Source organism: Hesperophylax consimilis, chromosome 25, assembly GCF_061612785.1.
Source record: "Hesperophylax consimilis isolate HC1 chromosome 25, BYU_Hcon_1.0, whole genome shotgun sequence".
NCBI classification, from domain to species: domain Eukaryota; kingdom Metazoa; phylum Arthropoda; class Insecta; order Trichoptera; family Limnephilidae; genus Hesperophylax; species Hesperophylax consimilis.
In genome coordinates this window covers 17,254,708-17,268,045 of record NC_142860.1, presented here as the reverse complement: position 1 = coordinate 17,268,045, position 13,338 = coordinate 17,254,708, and the positions used below count along the sequence as shown (strand labels likewise).

General features: G+C 31.6%; 1 long non-coding RNA gene across 1 annotated transcript in view; it reads left to right on the top strand.

Annotated features, from left to right (window-relative positions):
• The window catches only part of LOC149411599 (uncharacterized), an 81,210-nt gene that overhangs the window by 16,864 nt on the left and 51,008 nt on the right, over positions 1–13,338 (top strand). The window lies entirely within an intron of this gene.

The window sequence follows — 13,338 nt, the reverse complement described above, 5'->3', positions numbered from 1 at the left end:
AAAAAAAACAGTACAGTACAATTAAAATATTTTACGTAAATTGTATTCAAAAATTTTGAAAGTTTTATTCATATAGACGATGAATTAGTAACTTCCCGAGGTATTCAGTAAGAAACATCTCACAATTAATTAAAGTAATGTTCAATTTTCTAGGGCTGCTAGGGCAAATCGACCGTCGCGACGCTCTATACATTGGGCAGGGCGATGAATATCTTTTACACGCCTCCTTCACTTACGTCTTTAAGAATCCCACTTTCAGTATTTGCTAGGGAAAATTCAACCGTAGGTCCGTTCGATACACTGGGGCAACGCAATATACGAATCTCATATTTTTGTAGACGTCTTCTTATTTTACGTCTTTATGACCCCGACTTTTTTGTTTTGTTTTCGGAACCCACTTGGTGGAACTCCGCTCAAATGGCAGTGATTATCACAAAATACTTGCTATTTACAGACATTAACTGCGTGTGCGGCAGACAGTATTAACTAGAACAATACCCAACCACCTTCCAGGCAAGCAGAACGTTTTGTAAATTAAACGCTCTCAAAATCGCTTCAGGGGACTTCACGCGTGGCTGGTCGCAAGCATTATCTCAAGCCGGGCTCGTTAGTATTTGTCTATGTGGTTTGAATTGTTTTCTTTTAAACTAATGTTGATGAACTCTGTGGCAGGATTGTAAGCTGTGCGATACGCGGTTCCATGACTAAACATAACATCAATTTAGAACAAAATTTAGGTTAGTTTATGTTGGTATAATGTTAAAAGTTCTCAAAAAAACTTACCTAACCTAACCGAAGCTTACCAAACCTAACTTATCCAATTTTTTTGTACTTTGTGACTGAAACAAAACTAAAACTAAAACACGAGAAGAGAAAAAAAAAACATAGACACTTATTTTAAATGGGTGTATTCATATTTAAAATACGTATTTCGGTTATGTCTGGTTCTCCGGTTAAATGAACTTAATTTTATTTTAAGCATCATTTTCAAAATAGGATATGTTTTCAAAATTTGGACAAGCGATAAAATAACAACAAATTATATAATATTTAAGAAGAAAATCATTTTCATTGCTATTTTCATAATTGGAAATAAAAAATCGAAAATTCAGACTACCCCCTTTGATGTTTTAATTATTAAGATGAAACACGAATCGAGAAAAATAATGCTACTTTTGTAGCTCCTCACACTTCACCAACGCTCTAACGCCGAACGACCGGAAACTACCAAATCTTGTCACGTTTCGATTATATATAAGTATGCAATAATACCTCTATGAATATCTCGTAATTTCCGGGTCTGCGCTAGAAATATATTTAAATAATTTCATATTGAAGGCAACAATACCAATGCAGCAAAGAACTCAGTAATTACTCGCGCATCACCTTACTAAAAAATACTACATTTAGACATCTTTCATGATTCCTTTCTAACATACATAACTAACTTATTAAATTTCTTAGCGTGACATATTTCAAAAATATTTTCACATCATTTTTCAAAACTTCTATGTATTGACAGTCAATTAAAATTCGTGAAGTTATTATAATTCCTGTTTTCAATTCATTTATTATTATCTATCCACACACTTCCTTCCTTTTATAACAATCTCAGGCGAAATTACGTAATGATATTTTATCGACATACGTAATAGGTACTACAACTATGTAGTAACGAAAAATATTTAACTGTATCTTATTGAACTGTGTATGTCTTAACAAATAAACAAATACATAAATAAACAAATTTTCATCATTTCAGAGTTAAAAAATTCAGTGTCGTCTTGGTGAGAAACTGATATTTCCGCCAAAAATATATCCTAAAAGAACGGTTGTCGCCAATTTACATAATACTTTCAGACTCTTAAATCCACAAATTGGCATGTTAAGATAATCGTTATTGAATGTTTACAGAATTTTAATAAAATACGAGTTACATAACTGTGTTAAAGATGTATCATATTTTCTATTTTCATTTGTGAATACCGCATAATCATCTGAAATCAGTGACACTATGGCATCCCCAATTTGGGTACATTGTGAGGCTGAGGGTAGTGCGAGAGAGGAAGGAAGAGGAAGTTCTCGAAGTACCTGGTTATTTTGATTTGGTCACCAAATTAAGCCATTTCAAGTAATGTTTCAATTCTGAACGGTGCTCGTATACCATGGCGATACCAAAGGTATCATCTACTCAAATACACTATCATATCGTTTTTAAACACATCTATTTGAAATTCAATTGTGTTTTCGTGAATGGATGAATGCAAATTTTAGAAGTGGAAATTAACTCACTTAAAAACTTGGCACATGTACTTGTTGTTAATGACAATGCATTCTATAAATGTTGGTGGTGGAAATGTTGATGGTGCTGTAATGTCATATTTTAAACGGTGGTGATTACTTAGCGACAGCGCTGACTTCTTAATTTAACGGTCGTTAACCCAGTCCTGTACTCTAGTTGGCCTTGGATCTAAAAATACCTGCATTGCGGTAGGTTCCTGTGGAGTGTAGAAATTACGTTTATCAGAAGCGACAAACTTATTATTCTGTCCCGCAGTCAATAACATGTCGTTATACCTAACATCAATTAAATGCCGATGGGGATCAGGCCAGGACTTTGATCAGATTAAGACGATGATTATAATTTTGATATTAATTATGTAATCTTACGCAAGGGGTCGCTTATTTGTGGGCTTACTGAAACTGAATGAGTTAATCTTACCCTGGTTTATGATGTAAGTAGTCAATTTCACGTAGCAACTTCAGGGGTGGGGAAACAAACAATTTGGTGCGGCCCGTGAGCCTTTCTTTTTTTGTGCGTTTTTATTTATTTTTTGGTATATTTACATGATATGAGCGATTGGTTGTATATATATATATACAACAATTATTTAGATTAAATTATTCCACAAAATATGGAAACATAAGAACTGCTTGCGGTTTAAAGCCAATGAATCCAACTAGATTTCGCCTTTTATCCCATAGATTTAAGGTTCTATGAATTTGGCATAATATGACAAGTGATCACTCAAATTTTTTTTTTGCGTATTTGCTATTATATGCCAAAAATCGTTCCAGAGGATAGGTTTAAAGATTGGATTTGGAAAATTCTGAAGTGTTAACAATCCATTTAACATGTTCACATGATGCATAGATTATGATTTATAATAAATAAGGAAAACAAACGTTTTCAAATTTTCTTAGTAATATTATAATTTAAGTTGGTAGACTGGTTAACTCATCTGCAGATTCATTCTAAAACCGCAGGTCTCTGGCATATTCTGTCGGAAAGTTAGAGAGTTTCCGCTTTGCGTTAAAATCCAAATAAATGGAATATTTATGAACGTATCCAAAAATTAATAAATTTAAAATTATAAAATATGACAAGATTATGACAAAAAACGTGAAGTTTTTGAAATAAAAAAAAATTAATTCAAACATGAAAATACATTTTTGCAACTAAAATTTTTGAGGATGAAAATTATATTAAGAAACAAAAACATTTTATTAGAAAAAATTAATACAAGCGTAATCGTCACCTTACTTTTTGGCATTTCAAATTGCGGCCGGAAGAACCTTTTTATCTCATAGATGGGTACATTCAAATTATTCTGTGGTTAACTTGTAGATTTGAATAAAAAGCGTGGTGTTTTTTCCTTCTAAAAATATTTTGACTTTACTTGTAAAATGGGCCATGTGACAAAAACTGTGCATAGAACATGAACCATATGACAAAATCAAAATTTCAATAATGTGTATGCTTTTATTAAATAAAATATATTTTTTCTACATGCTTTTATTTTTGACGACGAGGAAGTTTTAAAAAAAGTAATATACGAGATATAAATATTCTTATTTCTATTCAAGCTCTGCTACTATCCAAGCATCGTGAAACAACCGGCCCGCGATGAAATAATAATAAAACCCAAATAAAACTTTCACAAAATTTTAGTGAAGATTTAACCCGGACATAAAATCGGAAGTTTAAAAATAATTAATTTTAACATTAAAATTTTATGAATTGTTCAAATTCTGTGAAAGTTCTATTCAAGCTCTGTTATTATCCCACCACCTTGAAACAACCAGCAACAAACAAACAACAAAATAATAAAACCCGAATAGAACTTTCATAGAATTTTAATTATAACTTTAAAATTTTATAAATAGTTCAAATTCTGTGAAACCACCCCACAACTAAGATATTTATGTTGATATTCGTATCGTTGAAACTCGAGTGACTCCGGAACATAAAATGACTATCATTTAAATAAAAAGAATGCACAATTAATGTCCACATAATGTGCCACGTCGAGATTTTATATGTGAGAATCTCTGAAAGGTATTTATGGTAAAGACATGTTTTACAGGATTACTAGTAGGTATGTAGGTAAAAAAATGCTAGCGCAATGAAAAAGATTGTGTGAATAGCTTTCGACACGTATAGAGGATGGAAGGAGAAATTATTAATATTAAGGCAAAGCTTAGTGCCAAATCACTATTTTGATTAATACCAAAAAAGATTTCTTAGATAAATTGAAGGTTTTACTTTCGTTTCGCTTGAGTAGAATACAAGTAAAAAAATAAACTACCCAATAAAAAATATAAATGTAAACTACAAAACAAATATTTTTTCAATTGAAATGTATGAACGCATAAAGGAAACAACTTTAAAAAAATACAGTACTATGCCTAATATTATTTGTGACAGTTTCACTTGGTTAACTTTTTTGCTTTCTTATAATTTTTTTTACAAATTAAATAAAAACCAGCTTTATGCTTGAAATCGAACGTTTCTAGACTCCGTTTTTCAAGCGATTTTAATGCCTATTACCTACAATATAAGGTATATCAAGAATATACACATTTTCGGCTTGTAGCTTTCTGGATTTCACACGTTGGTGCCTACTTACTAATTTTCAGGAAGTTCGAGAGTGATCGCAAGAAGCCGAAACTTCTGTTCATACTTTTACAAGGCACCTAAATTTTATAATTAATTAAAACGAATTAAGATATTTATTAATGCGAACAAAAACTTTAATCCTTTGATTAAAATAATTCTTACTAAGTTCTAAAGCTTTATATCAAATTTCTTACCCAGGACATGCTAAATAAATGAGTTTTAATCTAAAATTTTATGTAACTTCGCCACGTTATTGTGGATCCAAAAAAAGGTTTAATATTGTATTGAGTTTTTTTCCTGCGGTACAAAAATGGCATGCATTCAGGCATAAACCAAACATTTACGTATAGCAGAAATAATCTTTGAATGTGAATGAAGCGAAGAGTGTATGCGGAGATGACTTTTTGGCATCATATCTGCCTTCCCCTGCTGGAAAAAAGCAATGGTTAGTAAGATATTTAGGCTTTTAATGGTCACACAAATAATTCCACATTAAATAATGAAGGACACCGGGCGAATTTGCTTAAGGCTGATCTCAGATAGGTGCCTGCAACCCATAACATACATTCCTAAAACATCTACAGCGCCCTTGAGGTGATTTCTCACGAAAACGGCGCTATATAAATTAGCCAAATATTATCTAAATACACCATACACACGGTTTCTGTATGTTGTATTGGCCCGCTGCTGTAGAAATGTCAAATTAATATATTCACCATATTTTACACTTAAAACTTCACTATTCACTATTGTAAATACTTTTTATACAAACCGCTTAGACAAAATTTAATCTTGTTTTTGTTTTATATGCCCATTGCCCACAGTTTGTTTATTTCTAGGTACAATAATATAATAACTTAACTATATTACCCACGCACAGGCTGCGCCTTAGTGGGTTCTCATTATTCGTATTGATTTATATAATATTGTATGTAATTAATGTAAAAATTGGGAAAAATAAAGGAATTAAAAAAATTAAATATATTTATATATATTTGTGTTTGTTTTTGTGAATGTGAATACTGCAGACGCATAGTAAAGAGTTAGTATGAAGTATATGGACTTTTAGATATGAATAGTAATAATTTCAATATTACCTGTATGCATTTTTCATAAATGTCACATAAGGTTCACAAATGTTTTTGGTAAATGCTGAAATCCAAGGTAATGTTTTTCTTCTAAAAATTTAAAAAAAAAAATACGTAAAAATCTTAAAAAAACAAAAATACTTTGTCACCAAGCCATTTTCGATTAGGTAAAGCACACTGGTAATAAATGCCATGTTAGGTTATTTCCCAGTACTACAAATAAGACAACTAAAAAAATCACATTTAAGTAAATATTTCATCGCTGATATCACAAAAAAAAACATTCACCTCCTTGATAACGTAGATAAACGTATTGCATACTGAGTGAGTTTTATGAGGATATGAAGACGTATCAATCGGTGACAGATATAGCACAACGTGATTCAACAGCATTTGATGTTACAAATACAGCAATACGTGGCCCATGAAGTTTAAAGGCACATTACATAATGTTTTGGCTTATATAGAAGATTTATTATTAACTTCATAATTGTATAGAATCACTCTCAAGCCGGCTGTTAATTTTAGTAATTACATCGCTTGGAACAACATCGCTTCAACAACCGGAATTGAAATAGATACGTGAAATGAAAATTAATTGTACCTAATGCGAGCCCAAATATTCCCAAGAGGCTGCCCTAGTTACCACTTGCTACTTGCTTGTAATAATAATTAAATATAAGTGCGTATTATGCCGGATATGGACCGAAAAGTTTTCCGACTTAATCTGTCTAGGAATGACTTTGAATTACAATACGCAGAATGGGCCCTGATATTAATATCATGAATATCCAACAACGGCTGGCTTACTCAAAAAAAAATTAAGTTTTGTCTTTTTCTAGCTAGTTTTTCTGATAATCCACTTATTCATTTTTTTTTAAATTTTCAATAGTTTTGTGGATTTTTTTATATAGCCATACCGTTTCTTCACAATACCGAAAATTTGAATTCCGTAGTAAACCTTTTTTATGGCAGAAAAAACACTTTTATTAACGTCACAATAAGGTCCGGAGTTACTTGAAAAACCCATATTTATCGATATAATTGTGATTTCTATAAATTTATTTTCAAAGATTTTTTTTACATTTGTTATGATTAGTACATTTTATGAATCACTTTTTTTCACTTGATTATTTGCATGTACAAGATTTTCTAATTGCGTATGTAAGATTTAAAAAATATATATATTTACAAAACCATAAGCAGCACACCTTTCTTTGAAATAAGTGTGACGACAATGAAATAATATACTTGTAGTCTGTATTATGAATACCTTAAAATGGATTTTTGTTATTTGTTTTTGGGGTATTATGCCGTGTTGCGCTAACTCCTTCTTTAGCCAACGTTTCGGACAGCATTGCAGTGTCCATCATCAGGGCAGGTGTGTTATTTATAAAAATCTTAAATCATACCTTAAAATGGAGAATAAATTTAATTTTCACTACTCAATTTATTTTCTAATATCATATATTCACCTTATATATTATTGTCATTAATGAGTTGAAAAACTCGGGTCTAGACAAGAATTAAGAAGAAACAATACCCTAAAATATAGCCAGAATCTTAACGACGTAAGTGAAGCAGCCGTGCATAAAATAAGCTACGCGCGGCCCAGGTGTATTAGACAAACCTGCGGTTGAATTGGCCATATCAAATCTCTTAAAAATAAAGTGGGAACCTTAATGACATCAGTGATAAAGTCACGTGAAAACAATATTCGGCGCACGGTCCGCCTTAATGGTCACTCCTAAGGTCAATTTTTCCCTAGCAGGCCTGGAAAATCGATCTTTCATGGGAATTATTTTAATTATTTTTTGATGAAAAAATTATTAAAATCTCAAATGTTTCTTGAGGGATCACTTGGAAAGTTACCAATTCATCGCCTAGAAATATAAAATCTGATGCTTACCGCTATTTTTGTAGTTGAAAAACGTTTTACAAAATTTTCAAAATGTTTTACATAAAATATTTTAATCGTGAGGTCCTATTTTTATTAATCTTAAATATAAATAATTTACATCCATAAGGATCCCTATAGTAATATTTGAGTTTTTAGTAATGCGTTCATCAGAAATAATTAAAATGTGAGCGTAATATAAAAGTCTTATGTCGCGTTAATATAATATCATGTCAGTTGAGAAATCTTTCAGATTAAAGATTTATTTATAAATATTCTCAACTCGACACAAGCCAAATAAATTAACACATTTTATAAAGACGTGTCATTTGGTGACAGATATAGCACAAAGTGACTCAATGGCCATTGATGTTTCGTGACATTCAGCAATAGGTGACCTTAAATACAACATCAAATAATTCATTATGACAGACCCATCATTTCGTGTACAAGTTAAGTACTAAATGTTGAGAGCTTATCTTGGTGTATCTGAATCATTGTTCGAATGGTGTTGCGTGATATTCCAACATTGATTCGTAAAACAAATTCATTGGTATTACGAATGGCTCCATCAAAGGAAGATATCTAATATTCTGAATTTGATAATTTTATTGACTGAATTATCCTTAATACCTATGCTTAGCTTTTGATTCGGTTTCCTATCGTAAATGAAGTATTTCATCTAAGAACCCTCGTCATACACATGGAATTACATAAAAAAATAAAATAAAAATGATTTAGATTTGTGGAAAATATACTCGTATAATCATTGCCGAACACGTTTATTCTAATTTTGGATGCCGAGTAAATTCTAATTTTTACCACTTATTGAAATACTTTCTTTTATGCAACTTGTGCATGAGGTTCGTATTTTTAATGGAATACAGATAGTGAAAAATTATTCACATTTTGCTGTTAATTAAGGAGATACATGAGTAAACAGTCGTTTTAGAAAGCGTGTGATAATAAATCATACTCAATAAACTCTAAGAAGCATAACAAGAAAAAATCAATCCCAGTTTGGTAGTATTTACTGCGACGAGGTTCGAAATTCCCGCAATCAGCCGCCTGTTTTGATTTCTGCAAAAAACATCAAAAAATACATGTAATTTTATTTTGTAAAGTTCAGATACTAGTATACAAAAATATTTTTACATCGTCGTCCAAAAAACAAAGCAATTTTATGTAAATCAAATTTAGTAATATTATTAAGTTCTGCTAAGTATTTTTTGGTTTTTTTTATTGATACAGCTTTTTCGGCTTTCAAAGCCATTTTCAAAGAATTTGAAAATGGTCTTGAAAACCAAAACAGCTGGTACAATAACAAAAACCAGAAATAATTGCAAAACTTAATAATATTATTTTTATTTTAATTTACATTGTTTTAAAAAAATGTTAAATGTAGAATTACGAATATTATATATTACGAATTAAACACCAAAACAAAAAATAGCTTTACACATTATAGTATAGATAAGTAAGAATAAAAAACAATACATTGCCAAACCTATATAGAAAATTAAAACATATGTATTTTACAAGTTTGAATTAAAAAATATTTGGAATAATAAATATTAACGGACAAAAATGTTAAGCACGGTAGGTACACACAGTAAAAGTTAATACAGTTAAATAATATTTTAGCCAGAATGTCTGGTATTGATAATAAACCATTCAGAAACTTACAAACCATCAGCAATAATGCGACATCCCTCCTAGAATTAAGGATGCAGATACCCAGCATTCCCGAGATATATGCTTTTGGAAACAGCCATGGGTAAAAACCGAACTCTCTCATGTAACGGTATCGTAAAAAAACATTTTGTACATAAACGGTGTCCTCTGCTATTCCCATACCTGAGATCCGTTATTGAGAATGCTACGCATCAATCAAAGCAGCCTTTAAAAGAGATTATAAAAATCTCAATTATAATAAAGGTCAAGCTGTTCTATTCGTAGTTTTTAAAGCATCTGTAATATTGAAAAGTGACCTTGTGTTCCAACCAAAAACACATGGTTTTGTATTACTTTCTTTTGTATCTCTTAGTTTATTGCCTTTACAATAATTATTTATACTAGTTATACAAACACCTCCGTGGCCATAGGGTAAGGCTCTAGACTAGCAAGTCGGAGGTCGTGGGTTCATATCCAGGCATGCACAAGTAAATTATATTTGATTAATTCGTGTTATTTCACAAACAACTAATTTAAAATAATATACAGTATTTTTGCGGCGCGTTTCAAAGTGGAAAATACTCTCAGTATTAGCCTTGGTGTAAGACCACTATTCAAATTTGAAACATTGCTTGATATGGCTTAAGCTTTAACCCGATCAAATTTGATTATAAATTAAATGATGAAATATTGTCATTAGTAAAATCCATAAGGGACCTCGGGGTTACATTTGATCCCAAACTAACTTTTTCAGATCATATACTGGAATTGGTATTTTCTTGTTATAAACTTCTTGGATTTGATAAAATAAGAATAAGCAAACAATTCTCCAAGCCCGAAGCAATGACATCGATGTTCAACTGCCTTATACGATCTAAATTAGAATACGCTTCTTCTGTCTGGGCCCCATAACAGCAGAAATACATAGAATTATTAGAACAAATTCCAAAAAAAACTCTAAGATATCTTTATATGAGAAGGCATGGTGAATACCCACCATTTATGCATCACATAGATTTGCTCTCCGAAACGCACTACGAAAGTCTCCAATCTTGGAGAAATAGGACCCTTCGAGTAACAGTTTTTAAAATCATGAAAAAAAAAAACTGATATTACATTGACAGCCCATACCTCTTGGAATGTTATAAATTGTTTGCACCGTACAACTACCGTCAGAGTCGACGCCACGACTTGCTCTGTATTCCACACGAAAGAACGGACGTTATGGCCCAGCATAGCATGGCAAGAGGTTTGGTGCTGCTAAATGATACCTCTAGGTCTCTTGCAATTTTTAACATTGGCCTTAAAGATTTCAAAAGTCATTTTAGGCAAGAACTCTAAAATATTGGTTATTGTAAAATATTTCATTTAAAGCTTTGTATATTTCATGTGTATTGTAATAGGATTGAATCAATCTGAAATGCACAAAAAAAGAAGCTCTAAATGGTATAAATAGCTGGGTACTTTCCAACCTTCCTCTTCCCTATCTCCTTCCCCTCCTTTCAGTCTCTTAACATGCCCTAATTGGGGATGCCATAGTCTCACTGGACGGTTGGGAGCAGTCGGGACTCTTGTGCGGTTTCACATAAAAAAAGAACTGAACACTTGATTTCATAACGTTTGATGTTTAGGTAAACACTGTTAAAAATGATACCCAACATTAAATACACTTTCTTTCGCGCTGTTTGTTTTTCACCTCAAGTACACTTTTCTATTATAATAGGCTGCTTAACCTTTGAAAATATAATAAACTGTTCTTTATGCAAAAGTTATCTTTTTACTTTATTAGTCGTACACTGAAATTCACGTTTTTCAACTTACAGCAAAGTTTAATGATTAATGTTAATGTAATAGTGCATTTATATTTAGTTAAAATATTTGGATTTGCATTTAGATAAAAAATAACACACTTGTCACAAAATTCGCAAATCTTCGAAAATCAAATTCATGCGTAAGTTTCCCTGATCTAACAAATCTAACCCAACTAATATTGATATCAATTGAAAGTACATTTAACGATCTCTAATAAGGCAATAGTTTCATTTCATAAATAATACACGACATGTTTTAATGTTGCGCGCATAATCTTTGCAGGTGCCACTACTTATGGCATCTTCCTGGGCTTTAAATGGAGCAGCTTAATTCAAATGTAGGTATTTCACTATCTGAACGTTGAATAGGCCACACATGAATAATTAGTGCTAGAAGACAACGCCTTAAAATGGAAACCATTTCTGAAGGAGCCGCTCAAGTGGCGGGACTACTGCAATCAAGGAAGCAACTGTTGTGTGCTTGGACGTTTTGCCGTTCGACGGGTTTTTCAACGATTTTAAGAGACTAGTGGCCTCATTCGGAGGTGTGAATCAGGGCAACGATGCTGCACATCTGAAAGAGACGATCGCTTTATTGTCTTATATAAAAAGGGAAAATCATCACTGAATCACTGAATGTGGTACGTCACTGAATTTTTTTCGTTCATAACTCTGTTTTGTGCGGAAATTGGTCCTCGACCATTTTGGTAGTTTCCCAACTGCCACTGCCAGTGACGCAGGCGCGCTGGTATTTGCAGTTAGGAAAATTAAGTTCGTATCACGTATCAGTGTTAGTGTAACTTCAAGAAAATTTGATTTTGTTTATTTGTAGATGAAATGAATCGTAAGCAATTTAATACTTCGTCTGGATCTTCTACACATCTCGGAAAAGACTAAAAAAATAAATGGTAAGAAAAAAATGGTTGTGCGAATCAGACAAATCATTGGCAGATGTAGATGATTGTATTGTAAGCCGAACGGCATAAACTGCTGCCAAAAAGTGCTTGAATTAGTGAGTTGTAGAAAAGGGGATATACAGTCTATACACCTAGTAAAAACCACAATAAACTGACGGTTTTTTGTATTTGATTTTTTATAATTGTTCTTGTTTATTTCGTAAAATCTAAGTTTTTTGGTAAATAAATATTTTCCTATGAATATAAAATTATTTGTTTTATCTTTTTGTAATATATTTGAAATATTTAAGTGTATTGGAAACAATAAACACAACCAAAGGTCTTTAAAAAATCAGATAATTCGTACTTCAGTGACACAAAGAACTCGTCTGTTGTTAAGGGTTAAAATGTTCCTTTTCGATATTGATAAAAGTGTTCGAAGAAACAATTCTAGAATTATGCGTACAAAAATAATGTGAACGCAACAAAACAATAACAACAGGTTGCATTGATTTCACTGTAAGAAGCCAGATATTATCTTTAATGCACACGACTTAATACGCGGAGAAAAAATAGTAATGCTGATTTATTAGAAATCTTTTAAAATTATTAGTAACCCTGTTAAAAACGGAACTGCAAGCCGCTTCCTGATAAAGTGTTATAAGCTTCATAATTAATTGCCAGTGTTTGTCTTAATAATTGTATCATGTCGAAATTCAATAATGTTAGGATTTTTATGAACACACTTCGGATATCATAACAAAATATTGGTATTTTACTTAAAGTTTATCAGGAATAAAAAATTAGCAACATTTTTTATCAGAAAGTTTTCCCTGTGCAGGTTAATAATTTTTTTAAGTATAGATTATCGACGTTTTGAAAACTGAATGAGTACTGTATTGCTTACACGAGTTGTCTCTGCTAATAATTTACTGTAAACAAATCACTTATTCGACAAGAATAAACGTATTTTAAAATTCAATGGTGCCTGTTATTGATATTTTGTTAAGGATAAACTTCCACAAAATATGACTTGGATTGTTAGTACCAAATCACTTTTATTATGGCTGCG